This window comes from Nothobranchius furzeri, chromosome 6 (assembly GCF_043380555.1).
Source record: "Nothobranchius furzeri strain GRZ-AD chromosome 6, NfurGRZ-RIMD1, whole genome shotgun sequence".
NCBI lineage: Eukaryota > Metazoa > Chordata > Actinopteri > Cyprinodontiformes > Nothobranchiidae > Nothobranchius > Nothobranchius furzeri.
In genome coordinates this window covers 76,283,176-76,298,293 of record NC_091746.1, presented here as the reverse complement: position 1 = coordinate 76,298,293, position 15,118 = coordinate 76,283,176, and the positions used below count along the sequence as shown (strand labels likewise).

The 15,118-nt window shown below is 41.0% G+C and overlaps 1 protein-coding gene across 4 annotated transcripts in view; it reads right to left on the bottom strand.

Annotated features, from left to right (window-relative positions):
- Positions 1-12,249, bottom strand: part of mgat3b (beta-1,4-mannosyl-glycoprotein 4-beta-N-acetylglucosaminyltransferase b) — a 94,539-nt gene extending 82,290 nt beyond the window's left edge. For 2 of the 4 annotated variants that reach the window (XM_054744755.2, XM_054744757.2), the window contains exon 1: positions 12,102-12,249. The gene's annotated coding sequence lies outside the window, so the exon portion shown is untranslated. Of the gene's footprint in view, positions 1-278; positions 2,608-12,101 lie in introns of those variants that run through there. The other 2 variants (XM_054744756.2, XM_015943541.3) reach the window with 2 other exon arrangements.
- Between the last annotated feature and the right edge of the window lie 2,869 nt (positions 12,250-15,118).

The window sequence follows — 15,118 nt, the reverse complement described above, 5'->3', positions numbered from 1 at the left end:
TGCTTTATTTTGCATTCTAATAGGCTCAAGACTGTTCATGTCAAATCCCAGATGTCAAAATAAAACAACAGAAATGAATGACAAAAAAGCAGGTCCAAACTGGAGTAAACCCCATGATTAGTTCCTCCCATCATCATAACGTGAGACAACTTCATCAGCACCACCAGCAAATGATGCACCCCCTTCAATTTTGCAGCCCTGTTAAGAGGCAACCTTCACATTTACCAACAAAAATAAATACATAAATAAATAAACAATGGCAGAGCATCTCCTCTTACCCATCTGTGCCTGTGTCAGATGTCTTTCAGAGGTTCATGGTGGAGGAGAGCGCTGCTGCTCGGTCTGACTCAAGCCTTTTGCCGCAGAAGCCACCGTGCCATCGCATTATTCGGTACCGGAGATTCGGTGATATCAGGGGGGGTTCGGTGCCTCTGCTTCAGCCGGGTTACTCTACGTTCATCCCGGCTCTGCTTTCACCTCCTCCCTCCCTGGTGTTGGTGTCCGCCGGATCGCAGGCGCCGCGTCCCGAGCAGCAGGGCGCACTTGGGGGAATCCTGTCGATCTGATCGTGGTGATGGAACAACCTCCTGACTGGGAGCAGGATGGGATATTTGAGGGGGGAATGAAAGGATGGAAATGTTGAGGGACGCGGTGAGGACGGCGGGGGGTGATAGCCGCCTGTCTGCTGTCCTATTCCCGGTTTTACGTCGTGTTTACGATCCGCTGTCGCCTCCTCCCTCCGCCTTCCACCGCCCGTGATGCGTCTCTCTCGGTTCCGTGCTCTGGACACGCCGTAACGCCTGTTCCGCTCGGACAAAAATAAAGAAACACCAGTCCCGTAATCTCCCTGTTATTTCACGCCTTTTTCATCTCCCCGAGCTGCAAGAACGAGAAGGTGGACACGAGACGAGCGTTTGTGTGAGGGGGGCAAGTGGAAGAAACCGAAGGGAGCGGAAGGAGGAGCCCCGGAGAGGAGAGCTCCACCCCGTTATGCTGCTTTATCAGCGGGAGGAAGGGGGCGCAGATCGGGAGAAATATGAGTGAAGGGGGTGGGAATGAGCACAACGGACTGGTATTTCTCCAGTCATGCACACACACACTCCACTCGCTTTCTGCACAACTGAGGGGTAAAATTTAAACTTAACACACCGGAAACAGTCATGGCCGAGCCGTGGTGCTCGGTGCATACTAAACCAAATGCTGCAGATGTAGGATGATGCTATTTGTGGACTGTTCTTGGCTAAACTAATAACCTGAGGGGGCGCTAGTGGAGCAGTTTGGTGTGATTCACAGAAACTGATAGCATCACTCATGCGACATTGTATTTTAGTTATTACTTCTAATGTATGAATCTATGAATGTGCACCCCCCTTGTGTTTGTCAGCAACTGTCTACTGGTTGGGCTTTGAAACTCTCACAAAGCGACCATTGGAATGGACCATCTACAACTGTGGAGTGCAACAACACATCAATCTGTATCAATGATGTAGCGACCGATCCAGAATGACAAACATCTATAGAATAACTATTCATCAAATGCACTTTTTTTTTTACAAAAAAGCTTAATTTTGAAGTTCCACTGACATGCACCTTCCACCTTTTCCTGCACATCATTAAACATGTTAAAAGAAAAGCTAGCCTCGTCATGGCGAGTGTTCAGAAAGTAGTCAGTGAAGAAACTTTCCCTCCCCTGGGAAATTATGATTATGTTCAATCACTTGTAATATTGTTTCATATCGATTGGCGGATCACATAAAAATGATATTGTGACTGGATTTGGGATATCGGCAAACACCAGATTGCAATCCACTGTTTCGATTTGACGTATCGTGATCAAACTAGTGATTAACACCCCTACTGATTACCTGCTGAAATTAACACAATTCAAGATGGTCACCATGATGACTGGCAGTAGAAAAAACCAAAAAGTGCTACAACTCAATTCATTTTTCAGATGTTGCGATACAATGCACGATGTATCGGCATCAACATCAGAATTGGTCAATGATGGTCATTTTTTAACTTCTCAGTATCGGTCCAATAAGTAAAACTGGGCCGATATTAACAACTGATGTTGCCATTTTGTTGCCGTTCGCATTTGCATTTCAGGGAGAGGATGGGATTGGCCACATAGTATTTGTTTGGTCATGCTGACATTGGTAGTGATGCAGTGCCAGATAGTTGGTGTGTTTAACAGAAGCACAGAAGCAATGCAGATGTTGCCACTTTTTTTGATGTTGGAAGTCTAAGGAAATAAAAAATCTTGGTAAATATTAGTGATTGGTCATCACAGAAGTATTGATATTGATACTATATTGGTATTTAATTCAAGTTTATTTATACAGTGCCAAGTCACATCAAGAGCCGTCTCAAGGCACTTCACATAGTAAACATTCCAATACAGGTCAGTTCATTAAGCCAATCAGAAAAAAAGTTTCCTATATAAGGAACCCAGCAAATTGCATCAAGTCACTGACTAGTGTCAGTGACTTTACAGCAATCCTCATACTAAGCAAGCATTTAGCGACAGTGGAGAGGAAAACTCCCTTTTAACAGGAAGAAACCGCCAGAGGATCCTGGCTCAGTATAAGCAGCCATCCACCACGACTCACTGGGGATCGAGAAGACAGAGCAGACACACGCATACACCAACACCAACCCACCCACACGCAAACACACACACACACACACACACACACACACACACACACACACACACACACACACACACACACACACACACACACTATATATACCAAGTAAAGTTTCTATGTTTACATTGTGATTTCTTTGTAAACACTCTATTTGGTGAGAGGTAAACTTTATTGTATTTATCCTAATGAATCTATGATTAAACAGGTAAACTAGTGGTAGCACATTCAATTCAATTCAACTTTATTAATCCCAGAGGGAAATTGATTAAATGACAAAGAAAGTAAAATGTTATTATCAGAAGAGGGAGAATGTTTAAATGGTTAGCAACAGTGTTCAAGCCGATGGCCCCCTCCATGAGGCCACCACAGCTCAGCAGAACATTATTGTACCTTCTTCTGGGGAGAAAAACACTTAGAGAAAAACTAAAGTTAACAGCTGAAATAGCAGGAAATAATACAGTTAAAGAGCATATTGTAGAACAAAGTAGTTGAGTGTGGAAAGTGGTCAGTGTGTCCTCCAGCAGTCTAAGCTGTCTAAGCAGCATAACTACAGAGATAACTCTGGATAACCTAGCCTTTTAAACGGAGGCATGTTAGATGCAAGGGGGAGCCGTCTTTACCGACTGTACACTCCACCTCCCTCTACTCCCCCACTTGTCCAGATGTAGGCTAACATCAGATTTTAACCATAGGCCCTATCAAATAAAAATGTTTTAAGCCTATTCTTAAAAGTAGACAAGGTGTCTGCCTCACGGACTAAAGCTGGGAGCTGGTTCCACAGGAGAGGAGCCTGATACCTAAAAGATCTGCCCCCCATCCTATTTTTAGATATTCTGGGAACCACCAGTAAACCTGCAGTCTCAGAGCAAAGTGCTCGATTAGGAACATCTGGAACAATCAGGTCACTGATATACGATGGAGATTGATTATTAAGAGCTTTATATGTGAGAAGGAGGATCTTAAAATCTATTCTGAATTTAACAGGTAGCCAATGTAGGGAAGCTAAGACAGGAGAGACATAATCTCTTTTTTTAATCCTCATCAGAACTCTAGCTGCAGCATTTTGGACAAGCTGAAGACTTTTAACTACATTCTGTGGACTTCCTGAGAGTAATGAATTACAGTAATCCAGTCTTGATGTAATAAATGCATGAACTAGTTTTTCAGCATCACTCCTGGAAAGGATGCTTCTAATCTTAGCAATTCCAAAGGTGGAAAAAGGAAATCCGACAAACTTGTTTAACCTGGAATTTGAACGACATGTCCTGGTCAAAGATAACACCAAGGTTCCTTACTTTGTTCTCAGAGATTAATTAAATGCCATTCAGGTCAGGTGATTGACTAAGCAATTTCCTTTTCAGAATTTCAGGTATTTATTTTGATATCAGCCCAAATTGTCATATTGATGCATCCTTAATGACGTATTATGTTCAATGCATAATCCAATATTTTGCAAGACCGTCCCAACTTTTCCATTAAGTCAACCATTCGCCCATTTGAACCCCATTTTTGCGTAAGCAAATTTCTCACAAACCAAAAGTCAGACTTCACTGAAACCTTTACAACATAAACAAATGTATAACTGATAACATTTTGTAGTCATTACAATTCCAATGGATGAGGGCAACTCAAGACAAACAATGTTAGAAAACACAAATTTTGCTATAAGTCAGTCAACCGTACAGATACTAAGCTAAAATTTTACAATTGTTAATTTGTTCATAACTCTAGATTATCTATTGCATTATTTTCAAGATTTGACCAAAATGGTTATGACTCCATCATTTCTCAATATAAATGGATTCTTTCAAGGGATGTTGGACACATTAATTTAAAACCTAATGCAAATCTCACCTAATGCATTCTACCTCTGAAGGACTGGTTTTATAAAAACAAAAAAAATGTTCTTGACAAATGTAATAGTGTGCTTTAATGTAATAGTGTGCTTTAGTTTTTATGTATTAGTAAAAAAAAAAAAGCTCTGTAATTTTGCAAAGATCTATGGTTTGTTTATTTAGTTGGATAATGTTTTACACAAGAGGTTCTTATAATCACTTAAACACCGAAGTGGATCGATCGCAGCTGATTACCACTGTACGGTAACTGCACGCTCAAGTTTCTGTTAAAGTACAAAACAGGAACCCTTCTCTGTGCCAGTGAATGTGTCTGCAGCTAAAAAGCGTCCCTGCTATTTAAAGATTAGTCCTTTTAATAACAGTCTAGGCTACACACTGTCATGCTCTGTGTCTCTCTCAGTGCAGATGAAGTTGCTGATTGGACGAAAAAGGAATTATCAGTATTTTCTAACATAGTTCCATAGATAGTCTTGTGAACACAAGTCCATGTGAATGCCGCTATGCAGATTTGACACCTTGAGGTTTCATAATTACAGTAGAAGTTGGCATTTATCTCAGCTCAGTTAGCAGTTGTGTTACATACTGGTTGTTGAGAACTGTGTTAGGTTTATTACGTTTATGAATCTGTAGCCAAGCAGAAACCATCAGCAGTGCCTGAAGCTGGACAACTAAAATAGGAACTGACACATTTGAGACAATGTCATTTATTTACTGACCTTTTCATAAATACCTAGTTCAACTTTCTGTTCTTATAAAGCAGGTCTTTTTGGTTGGCTGCAGTTTACAGAACTTTACCATCAGGAACTTTGATATGCAACTTCAAATATGCACGTGTACATAATTAGTCATTCTATGCAATTAATTAAATAAATAAATAAAACCATCCGAGCCTTCTCTGGGTCAGGGGTGAGGTCCTGCCTCAAATGGAGGAGTGTTAGAATCTTGGGGTCTTGTACAAGAGTGAGGGAAACATGGAGCTCGAGATCGATTGGCGGATTGGTGCTGCACCTGCAGTGATGCGGGTGTTGTACTAGTCTGTCGTGGTTAAGATTAGGGTAGATCTACATTCCAACCCTCAACTACGGTCACGAGCTTTAGGTAGTGGCCAAAAGAATGAGATTGCAGATACAAGCAACCAAAATTAGTTTTTTTTTCTCGTTGGGAGTCTGGCCTCTCTCATAGAGATAGGGTGAGTAGCTCGATCTTCCGGGAGGGGCTCGGAGTAGACCTGCTGCTCCTCCATGTTGAGAGGAGCCAGTTGAGGTGGTTTGGGTGTCTGATTAGGATGCCTCACTGGTTAGGGTTTCCAGGCACGTCCAATTGGGAGGAGACCTAAAGGAAGACCCAGGACTTGCAGGAGAGATCATGTTTCTCAGCTGGCCAGGGAACACTTGGGATTCCCCCAGAGGAGCTGGCCCAAGTGGCTAGGGAGAGGGAAGTCTGGACCTCTCTGCTTAGACTGCTGCCCCTGAGACCCAACCCCTGACAAGTGGATGAAAATGGATGGATGGATGGATGGATAAATAAATCAATAAATAACACCATAATTATGTGCAGGGAGCGTTTCAGAGTGAGCACACTGTGGGTCCAATGAAACAAAATGGTCATTGTCAAATGAAATATCTGTCATGGTCTGTGTCTGTGTCTTCCTTCATGTGTCTCCTGATGTTTCTCCATCCCTCTCTGGATTCCCTTCTGTGTCTCATGGCGCCCTCATGTGTCTTTTGTCTGCGTCTCAGTTAAGTGTCTTATGTTGTTACCCTTTTTAATCATTCCTCCCAGGTCAGCTCCAGCCTCTTTGTCCCCAGCTCAGTGTGTGTGTGTGTGTGTGTGTGTGTGTGTGTGTGTGTGTGTGTGTGTGTGTGTGTGTGTGTGTGTGTGTGTGTGTGTGTGTGTGTGTGTGTGTGCGTGTCCTCCTCCAGCTAGTTTGTGTGAGCCCTTCCCTCTGTCTTTAGATAATTGTTGTTTAGTTTTGTGTTTAGGTATTTGCCCTCCTCTGTTTCTGTTTTCCCACTTAGATTATTATCCCACCTGTCTTCCCTCCAGCCCTCACTCCACACACCTGCTGCCATTTTCCCTAATTACTCCTCCCTGTGTATTTAAGCCCTGTCTTGTCTCTGTCTTGTGTCGGTCCATTGTGGTAATTCTGTCAGTCTCTCGTTCCTAGTCTCTAGTGCTTCTCGTGTCTCAGTTGGATCTCTAGTCTATTTGCTCCCTGCCCTGGATTTATTCTTCTTTTCATCCTTCAAAAATAAAGGATTTTACTTTACATCATCTCCTGCGTCGTGTCATCCTGGGTACTGCATTTTGGGTCCAACAAACCTCGTATCGTGACAATATCCTGGTTTCACCTTTCAGCAACAGAAGATGGAGAAATGAAGATTTCTTGTCTGTGGTATCTAGAACAAAGCTTAAGTATTTTTTTAAATAAACTGGCTCAACTGACACACCAACAAGCTAGTGTAGGTGTTAGTAAGTACCATGCAAATGTGACCAAGGGACAACACACTTCCAATATCTTTCAGTAAGCTTTACATTCCCAATAATCTTCAAAAAGCAAATTGACTGACTTAAAAGTTTTTAAGGTTATTTAATGATGACTATTTTGCAAACCTTAGCATTCCCTATCAATGCCGAGGAAAAGTTTTAGCATTAATTTCCGATACTCTGTGTCTTAATCTGATATCTGCATTTACACAATAATATTTTGTATTTCAAAGCCACAAAACACAAAATTTTCTTAACCTACCAACTTGATGAAACATATTTCATTTAACCTTAATACTTGCTTTAATCCCTGAACCTTTTCAATAAACCCAAACAAACGGTTGTGAATACAAGTGAAACGAAATCAATGCTTTTTGTCAAGTTAGGTTTATTTTTGGCTGGTTTTGTCACTTTTCTCTATTCTTATTTCAGCTCTCTCATAAAACACTAAGGCCTTGCATCAGGTACAAAGGTCAATAGATGTGTAACGGAATGAAATGACTGTTTTCCACCAAAAGTCATTTTCCCCCTCTCCTCTGACACAGAACTAGTCTGCATGAGATATGGCCTCAAGGTCTCCTGCATTTGCTTCTAAACTGAACTCTATTTTTAATAAAGCTAATAAAACAAAGTGTTAGTCAAAAATAAGATGTGACCAATCTGTGAAATCAAAATATCAATTACTTTATTATAATCCTATAGAATATAATACGTAATATGACTTAAAATGTTTCCAATAGGACTGATCTCACGTAGCGTTAAGACATGACACAATGCTTTTACTGATCCAATCAGAATCTGCCAGATCTGACGGAGGCGTGGTTTTGGTGATGCTTGGTAAATCTGCCATCTTTTCATTCAACCATAAACCAAAACGTCCGAAGTATAAAACTATGCCCACATCATCTTTAACGCCAGTTCAAAGCGTTCTAGAGAAGTTGTCGGAGTGGCCAATCCGTAACTTTCCTCTTCAGCCGAAAGAACCAACGACAAGCTGGATAAAATCTGTTGCTGTTCCAACTGCTGCAACGGTTCCTTTCAGAATAAAAGCCGAACCATCACGACCCCATTTTGGGCCTCGCTAGATGCCAACAAAACTGTCGTGACCCAGAAGTATCTTAGAGACTGGTCTGGTCGGCAACCGCTGCTTTTCCTACCGGCTTCGGTTCCAGAGAGGGTCAAGCTGGACCTCAACATTCCTGATCTAACAGGGACTTCCAAAAGGGTATGTAGGCCAACAGAATGGCGTCGAATGCGTTTATGAATCTCCTAACCAAAGCTTAGCGCGAAGACATCACCTTCACTCCCATCAGAACTAATCGTTTCTTCGGATTTGCTGGTTCTGAGCAACATTCCACACTACACCATTCTCCATCTCCTTCACCTTAGTTACACCATACATTTAGTGTTAAAGTTAGTGTCGTTTTAATTTGTTTAGTAATAAATCTTTAAACTTTTAAACTTGACTCTATCTTCTGTTGTCTCTGAGTTAAAACTCAGCTGTTACCTAATCCCTGCAATAAAAAGTTCCAATCTTCTGGTTGAACAGTACCCACAGATCCATTAGGTTGATCTCATATTTACTATAGAATCTTATGGCTTATTAAATAACATGTAAATTAACTCATTACAGATGTAAAATGTTTACTCTGATGTCCAAGAAAGAGCAACCGACTGTTGTAAGAAACAATTTATATTAGCTAATTTTATGTGTGCTAGGTATAATATTAACCATGATAGTTTGAGTCTAGTGCATGCTTTTACCAGCTTATGCACACTAATCTATTAAGCCAGTTGCAAAGTTTTGTTTACATTTTATTACTGTACTGATGGCACAAAAAACACTAACATTTTAACACATTTAAAATATGCAAAACCATAATAATACAAAATGTGTCCATTATTAGGTGATATTTGAAACATAGAGTATTTATTTACTGTATGAGTTGTAGGAAAAATGACTCAAGTTAGTGGTTAAAAAATCATAAAGATTCTACATGTCAATTACTTTTTTCAACATTTTGTACAGATTTGGAGAGTATGATAAGTCATAAATAAATGTGACAAAAATATGTTTGAAAGATACCGGACAAGCCCCCAATTTGTCAATACCTGAAAAAAACTAATTAAAGCACAAAAAAAATATTTAAATAACAAAGCAAACCAATTGAGAATGATCATAATTGATATAATTGATATGATGACAATCAGAGCGACTGCCTTTATCTGTTGCTGCAGGTTATGTAGCTCTGGAGCAAACCCTGGAAGGAAGTTTTGTTCCAAAGTCCTTTCCACAATGATATAATGTGTTTTATGAGGAAGTTAACTTACAAGTTTGAGCTTGTCAGGACACTTAGTCAGACCAGATTGGGACTTTTTACAGCCATAAAAAAACATATTTTACAGACATCTTTTTTCTGAGATCATTGTTAAGGAAAGTAGAAATGCATGTATTGTGACATAATTTTCCGTTTACCAAAACACAAATTAAATCAAACGATAAAAATGACTTTAACTAAGAACTTCAGCCGTAGTGTCATGTTACACTGCAATGTTCCCTGGTCTATCTGGAGGGAAGCTGTTCTCTCATGGTGCTTGTTATTTAGCAGCTGTTCAGACTTGAAGAGGCCTATGATGACTCATTACTTTTTTGTCTGCATCAGTAAAGTTGGCAACACCTCATGTTCTTATTAATGCAGTTTATCCAGCTGGTGGCGGAGCCTCCTGGAGTGAAACATCCCTCGGATCAGTGTGGGATCTCCAAGCTCAAAGCCTACATTAGTTCACCCTCTGAGCCACCGCTTGCCATTAGAGGCAGGTTTAGTAACTCCACATATCATGCTGCTTTCCTGCTTCATCAAATATTGATATCAGCCAGTCAGTTTTACCCACAGTGTGTGCGTGGTCTTTCTTCTGTCTTTGACAATAGAAAACAAATGCAGAATAGTTTCAATGTTCAGAATCAAAAGCTGAGAAAAATCTGGATTGATGAGTTTTTTTTTCCACACACCTAAATCACAGAAACAACACAGCCGAAAAAGGATCCTTCCCTAATTTCCTTTCGTCCTGTTCTCATGTGGCAACTTTCTCTTTGCTTCATAAAAAAGTACATTCATACTGATTTCAAAAGCAAAGTTTTTCGTCTTGTAGTAATGCTGTTTTAGTACGATCGCTGGAATATTCATATCAATTATGTGACACACGTTTATTTTCAGTTTCACTTCTAATAGCTAGCCAGATTCTTATTTCTTCTTTTACATTCCCGCTACGTCTGTCACTATTAGCAGTGTTTTTACTGTCTTTTCTACACCCACCATGTCCTGAAATTAGCTTTGGATCATGTGTTCGCTGTTTACTCTCATGAAGCACACCAACTTTCTGTTGTTGCTGCATGGCTGCAGCATCACTTTCTTTCTTACTAGACCAGTGAATATCCTTGTCAGAAGATGAATATTCCTCTTCAGAATCAGTCAGCCATTATAACAAAAAGCTTTGTCAACAACAAACAGACCTGTCAGCATTGTAAGCTTTTCTTCTCATCTCCTCTCCTTTCGGTGCATCCCTGATATTCAACGATGTTAGAACATTGAGAAACATGAAAAAAATGTTTTACATTAAATTGTTTTCCATATTTGCCATTGCAGCTTTAACATATGTTAAAAACACCACTGTGGCCAATTAAAATGCTGCATAAGAAACTCAAGACATGAAACTTTTGTGCTTGAGAAAAAAAAACACTTCAAAGTTGAAGACCAAATGAAAGCTTGTGCCAATTCTCAACATGCAGCTACTGATTCACCACTCATGCACAATTTAAAACATCCAGCAGAGAAGCCCTCTCAGATGGCATGACAGATATACGTGACTTTGATCAGCTTAGAAATACATTACTGTCACAGCTCTCTTGAAATTCCACCTCCGCGGCCACAGAGCTTTAAGCCGTTAAAAAATAAGTAAATAAAATAAAATAAAAACTAGCAAATCTGAATTCATGAAGTGCATGCAGGAAGACGGCAAACGCATAAAGTTCATGTACGAGGGATGAAACACTTCCCCGTCTTTACCTGTCTTCTTGCTGATGATAATAAAGGCACGGAAGATGGAATCACATGCTGAAAGTCGGGTGAATTTTAAACACATGGTGTAAAAAAAGCTTTCATAACTAAAGGACTCTGGAGTGCCTTCAAAGGGTAGTAGCGATTGCTGAGTGTCCTTAAGATATTCCAGAATATCTAAGTGTTAACTGTTGCACGTCTGAATGCAAGCGTTTTTCCAGTTTTTACTAAACGTCAGAAATGTCAAAATACTTACTGTGTTGCAAGTAAAAAATAAGTAGTGACAGTCATAACCAAGGGGAAAACTTCGCCCACTGAAAGTGAATCCAACGCGGATCCTGAAGAGAGCAAGTACCCATCGACTCCTGTGTTAACATGTCTACAGCCTGGTTCAAAATACATTTTAGGTTTAATAGGTCAAGTTTACCTTCATTGTAACTCTTTTGTAACTCGTCCATTTAGATGTAATTAAATGCTTGAAATTATGAATAATTGGGGGCGTGTCCTTTTGATTGATGTCAGTGCTAGCACTAGCAGCTTAGCTTCCTGCTTGTCCCTGGGAAGGTGTCACGTTTAAACTGTTACAGTCTAGAAGGTAGCAGTCGCTCAACTAGTTATCTGGCTGAAAGCGCCTGCCAACCTTTATTAGCTTTGGTTAGCTTATAGCTACATCAGCTCATTGTATGTTGGGTGCCACAGCCCCTCAGCTCCATTTTTGTATAATCGGGGAGGAGTGACGCACGCGGCCAAGATGGCGGTGGTGGGAACCTCCTAATTCTATGGTCATAATCTAACTGCATCTGATTTTGTTTGAAAAGCCTTCTTGTTTGATGTCATGAACGCATGTCTGGTTCGATCAGGGTTCGTTGTTTCTGTAAAACTAGCAGTCGTGCAAAGTTAAACAAACCCGCCTGCATAAAGAAAAAAACCAACAACATGCAGTAACAAAGATTACATGGTTCCCCAGACACTGCTGTATGCTGCGTTACGCCTGCAACACACATGCGCCGACATGTCAGTTTGTTACAAACATGAAGTCGAACTCTTACCTTTCAAGTTCTTTTTAATGAAACAGACGAATCAGATAATCCGGTGTTTCAAACCTGCGTCCTGTTGGTTGAGTTCTGCTTTGACTCCTGCTTCCAGGTGACAGTTAATGTGTTTATAGCAGGCTGAGGAAACACTGACAAGGCCTCGGTTAATATTGTACTTTTAACAAGTGTGATTACATCTGGGACACGCCCACCCCAAACATGCCCAGAGAGATGAGCCCAATGACCAATGTTTAAACCAAAACAGAGAAAAAAACGAATCGTTATTTATGGGAAAGATGATTCGTCTTTTCAAACTAGCTCCCACTGGACAACCTGAAGGTGAAATAAACCTGTCTGTGTAGTTTAAAGACCAAGTTCACACATTTTGTTCTACACATTTGCAGTGGTCTCTAGTATGAATAAATGCGTTGTGAGGCAATTTCTGTGGCGCCCGTTTCAGGAAGTAGAAGTTATTCTGAGCAGAAAATGAGAGGATTTGGACTCTTACTCATTATAATTCACAACATTGTGACCTCTTGCCTCTTGACTAGCAAACAGAAGCACAACTCTTCAACGTTGATGTTTTATCTCCACAAATAACACAAGTAGAGCCCTGCACTGAAGCCCTAGGCCCTCGGGTCGGGCTTCAGGCCAACGACTGTGTAATTACCTCGGACACGGGCCGGGCGCCTTTATTTTTAATCAAATTCATAAAAAAAATTTAAACACTTAAACCAGGGGTCGGCAACCTGTTCCCATCAAAGAGCCATTATTACCCGTTTCCCACAGTTAAGAAAACACTGGGAGCCACAGCAGCCGCGGCGTTGTGGGCGGGGCCTACCCTCAGACAGCAGAGAGCTGCTCACAACAGGTGACAGCAGCCAGTACCGGTCGCTCGTGTACGTCAAAGTTATCTTTCATAAGACGATAATCAATAAAACGATTTATATAAAGTGGATCCAGAAGTTGTAGCCCGTCTCTGCCTACAATATTTAGATATTTTTCACCCTGTTGGTGGTTTTACTGAGCAGGTGCCACTTTTGTCATACGTTTCTTTTTAAAACATGTTTAGACTGTTCAGAATACAAATCCAGGCTCTGTCACGTTTGATTGTTGTAATTAAACTTTGTAGGTGGGGAAGGTCAGAAAAGGATCCGATCAATTTGTTTTTCCCTCGTTTACAGTGACGGAGATAACGGCGCAGTGCGCCTGGCTCAGGTGATAATCAAGTTTAATTTAATCTATTTTCACAAAAAAACTGAACAGTTAAAAGCAGGGCTTGTGTTGACCGGATAGTTCCCGTATTTGACCGTTTATTTTGACGGAGAAAGAATAGAAAGAATTACCGCGACACATGCAAATGAACTGACATTTTATTCTACGCACATCGCAGATGTAGCTAAATCACTCAAGAAAAGATTCCCATCTGAACATCTGAGCTGGACACTGCTCAGCGCAGCTCACTGTCAGCGTGTACTACATAAGGTACACAGCGAGCTGAAGATGTGGAGAGGGGCTTGGAGCACGTCACAGAACCAGAGCGCATGCGGGAACGCTGATCTGAATCTGATGCGGCTCTCTGTGCTTGTAAAATAATGAATGGATATTTAAATAAAATGCTTTATATTTTACTGAATTAATTTTATATCTGTAAGTCAATTCTATGTAAAGATTGTCTGCATAAACCTGAACAGGTCCAAACCAGTCTTACTGTGAGACCGGGTTGACGGGTCACGCTTGTGCTTAATCATAGGCGCTTCCTGAGCTGAAGATGTGAGATTCTGGGCTTCTCCTCAGACGGCTCCTGGATGCGTCGCCACATTGGAGACAGGAACAAGCGCTATTCAGCCAAAGTTTCATAATCGGGGAACATTTTCTAAGTGACAAGTCTCTCTGAGAGACCGGGTTTGGAAAACACTCGCTTCAGTGGGAGGAAGCTTCCCGCATGCACTCTGGTTCTGCAACTCGCTCCAAGCCAATCTCCACAACTTCAGCTCGCTGTGCACATATGCGCTGAGAGCGAGCTGCGCTGAGCAGGGCCCAGCTCAGATGTTCAGATGGGAATCTTGTCTTGGGTGATTTAGCTACATCTGCGATGTGCGTAGAATAAAATGTCAGTTCGTCTGCATGCGTCGCAGTAATTCTTTCTATTCTTTCTCCGTCAAAATAAACGATCAAATACATAAACTATCCGGTCAACACAAGCCCTGCTTTTGACTGTTTTGTTTTCTTGTGAAAACTGTTGGAAAGAGATAAAATTTAACTTGATTAACACCAGAGCCAGTGCGCCGTCATCTCCGTGACGGTAAACGAGGGAAAAACAAATTGATCGGATTCTGCACGTCTTTTAACACATTGGTCAGGATTGATGCACTTTGTTTTCATTTAGTTGGTTAAAATAAAGTCGGGCTCGGGTCGGGCCAGAGAATCCTGAAAACCTTTTCGGGCCGGGTCGGGCTCCACCCCCTCGGGCAGCGCCGGGCACGGGCTCAGATTTTAGGCCCGTGCAGGGCTCTAAACACAAGCCTGAAGGGGTATGGCCATGTGGTGGGGTTGCTAATGCTAACGGTTAGCTTCTACTAATTGAGACACTATTTAGTTAACACTAAATAAACAGCAGCCTTCTGCAGCTGCAAGCCAAGATGGGTGAGTCCATGAATGCTAACTTACGGTGTGACATAGATCTGTGTGACTTTTCCTGCCCTGAGCATTTCCTTTCTATTACATTTGGCAGCTAATGAAGGAAATAGGGGTAAAAGACTATTTTCACATTCAGCCTGCATGTGAAAAAAAAACAAGTAAAAATGGGTTTATCAGTGAACTTGCTCTTTAAATAGCATTTTTTTGCTGCTAAAACAAAGAGGTGAAAATACAGAAAAAATAAAATGTATTTTTGTATATGGTTTAGATGTTCTGTTTACGTTTTTTATGTGCCATCACTTTCATCTTACCATCCACACCTGAGTCTTTCTTCTAAAACAAATTATCGCCAGTTTAATAAACAACCATTTATCTGGTTACAACCATAGTTA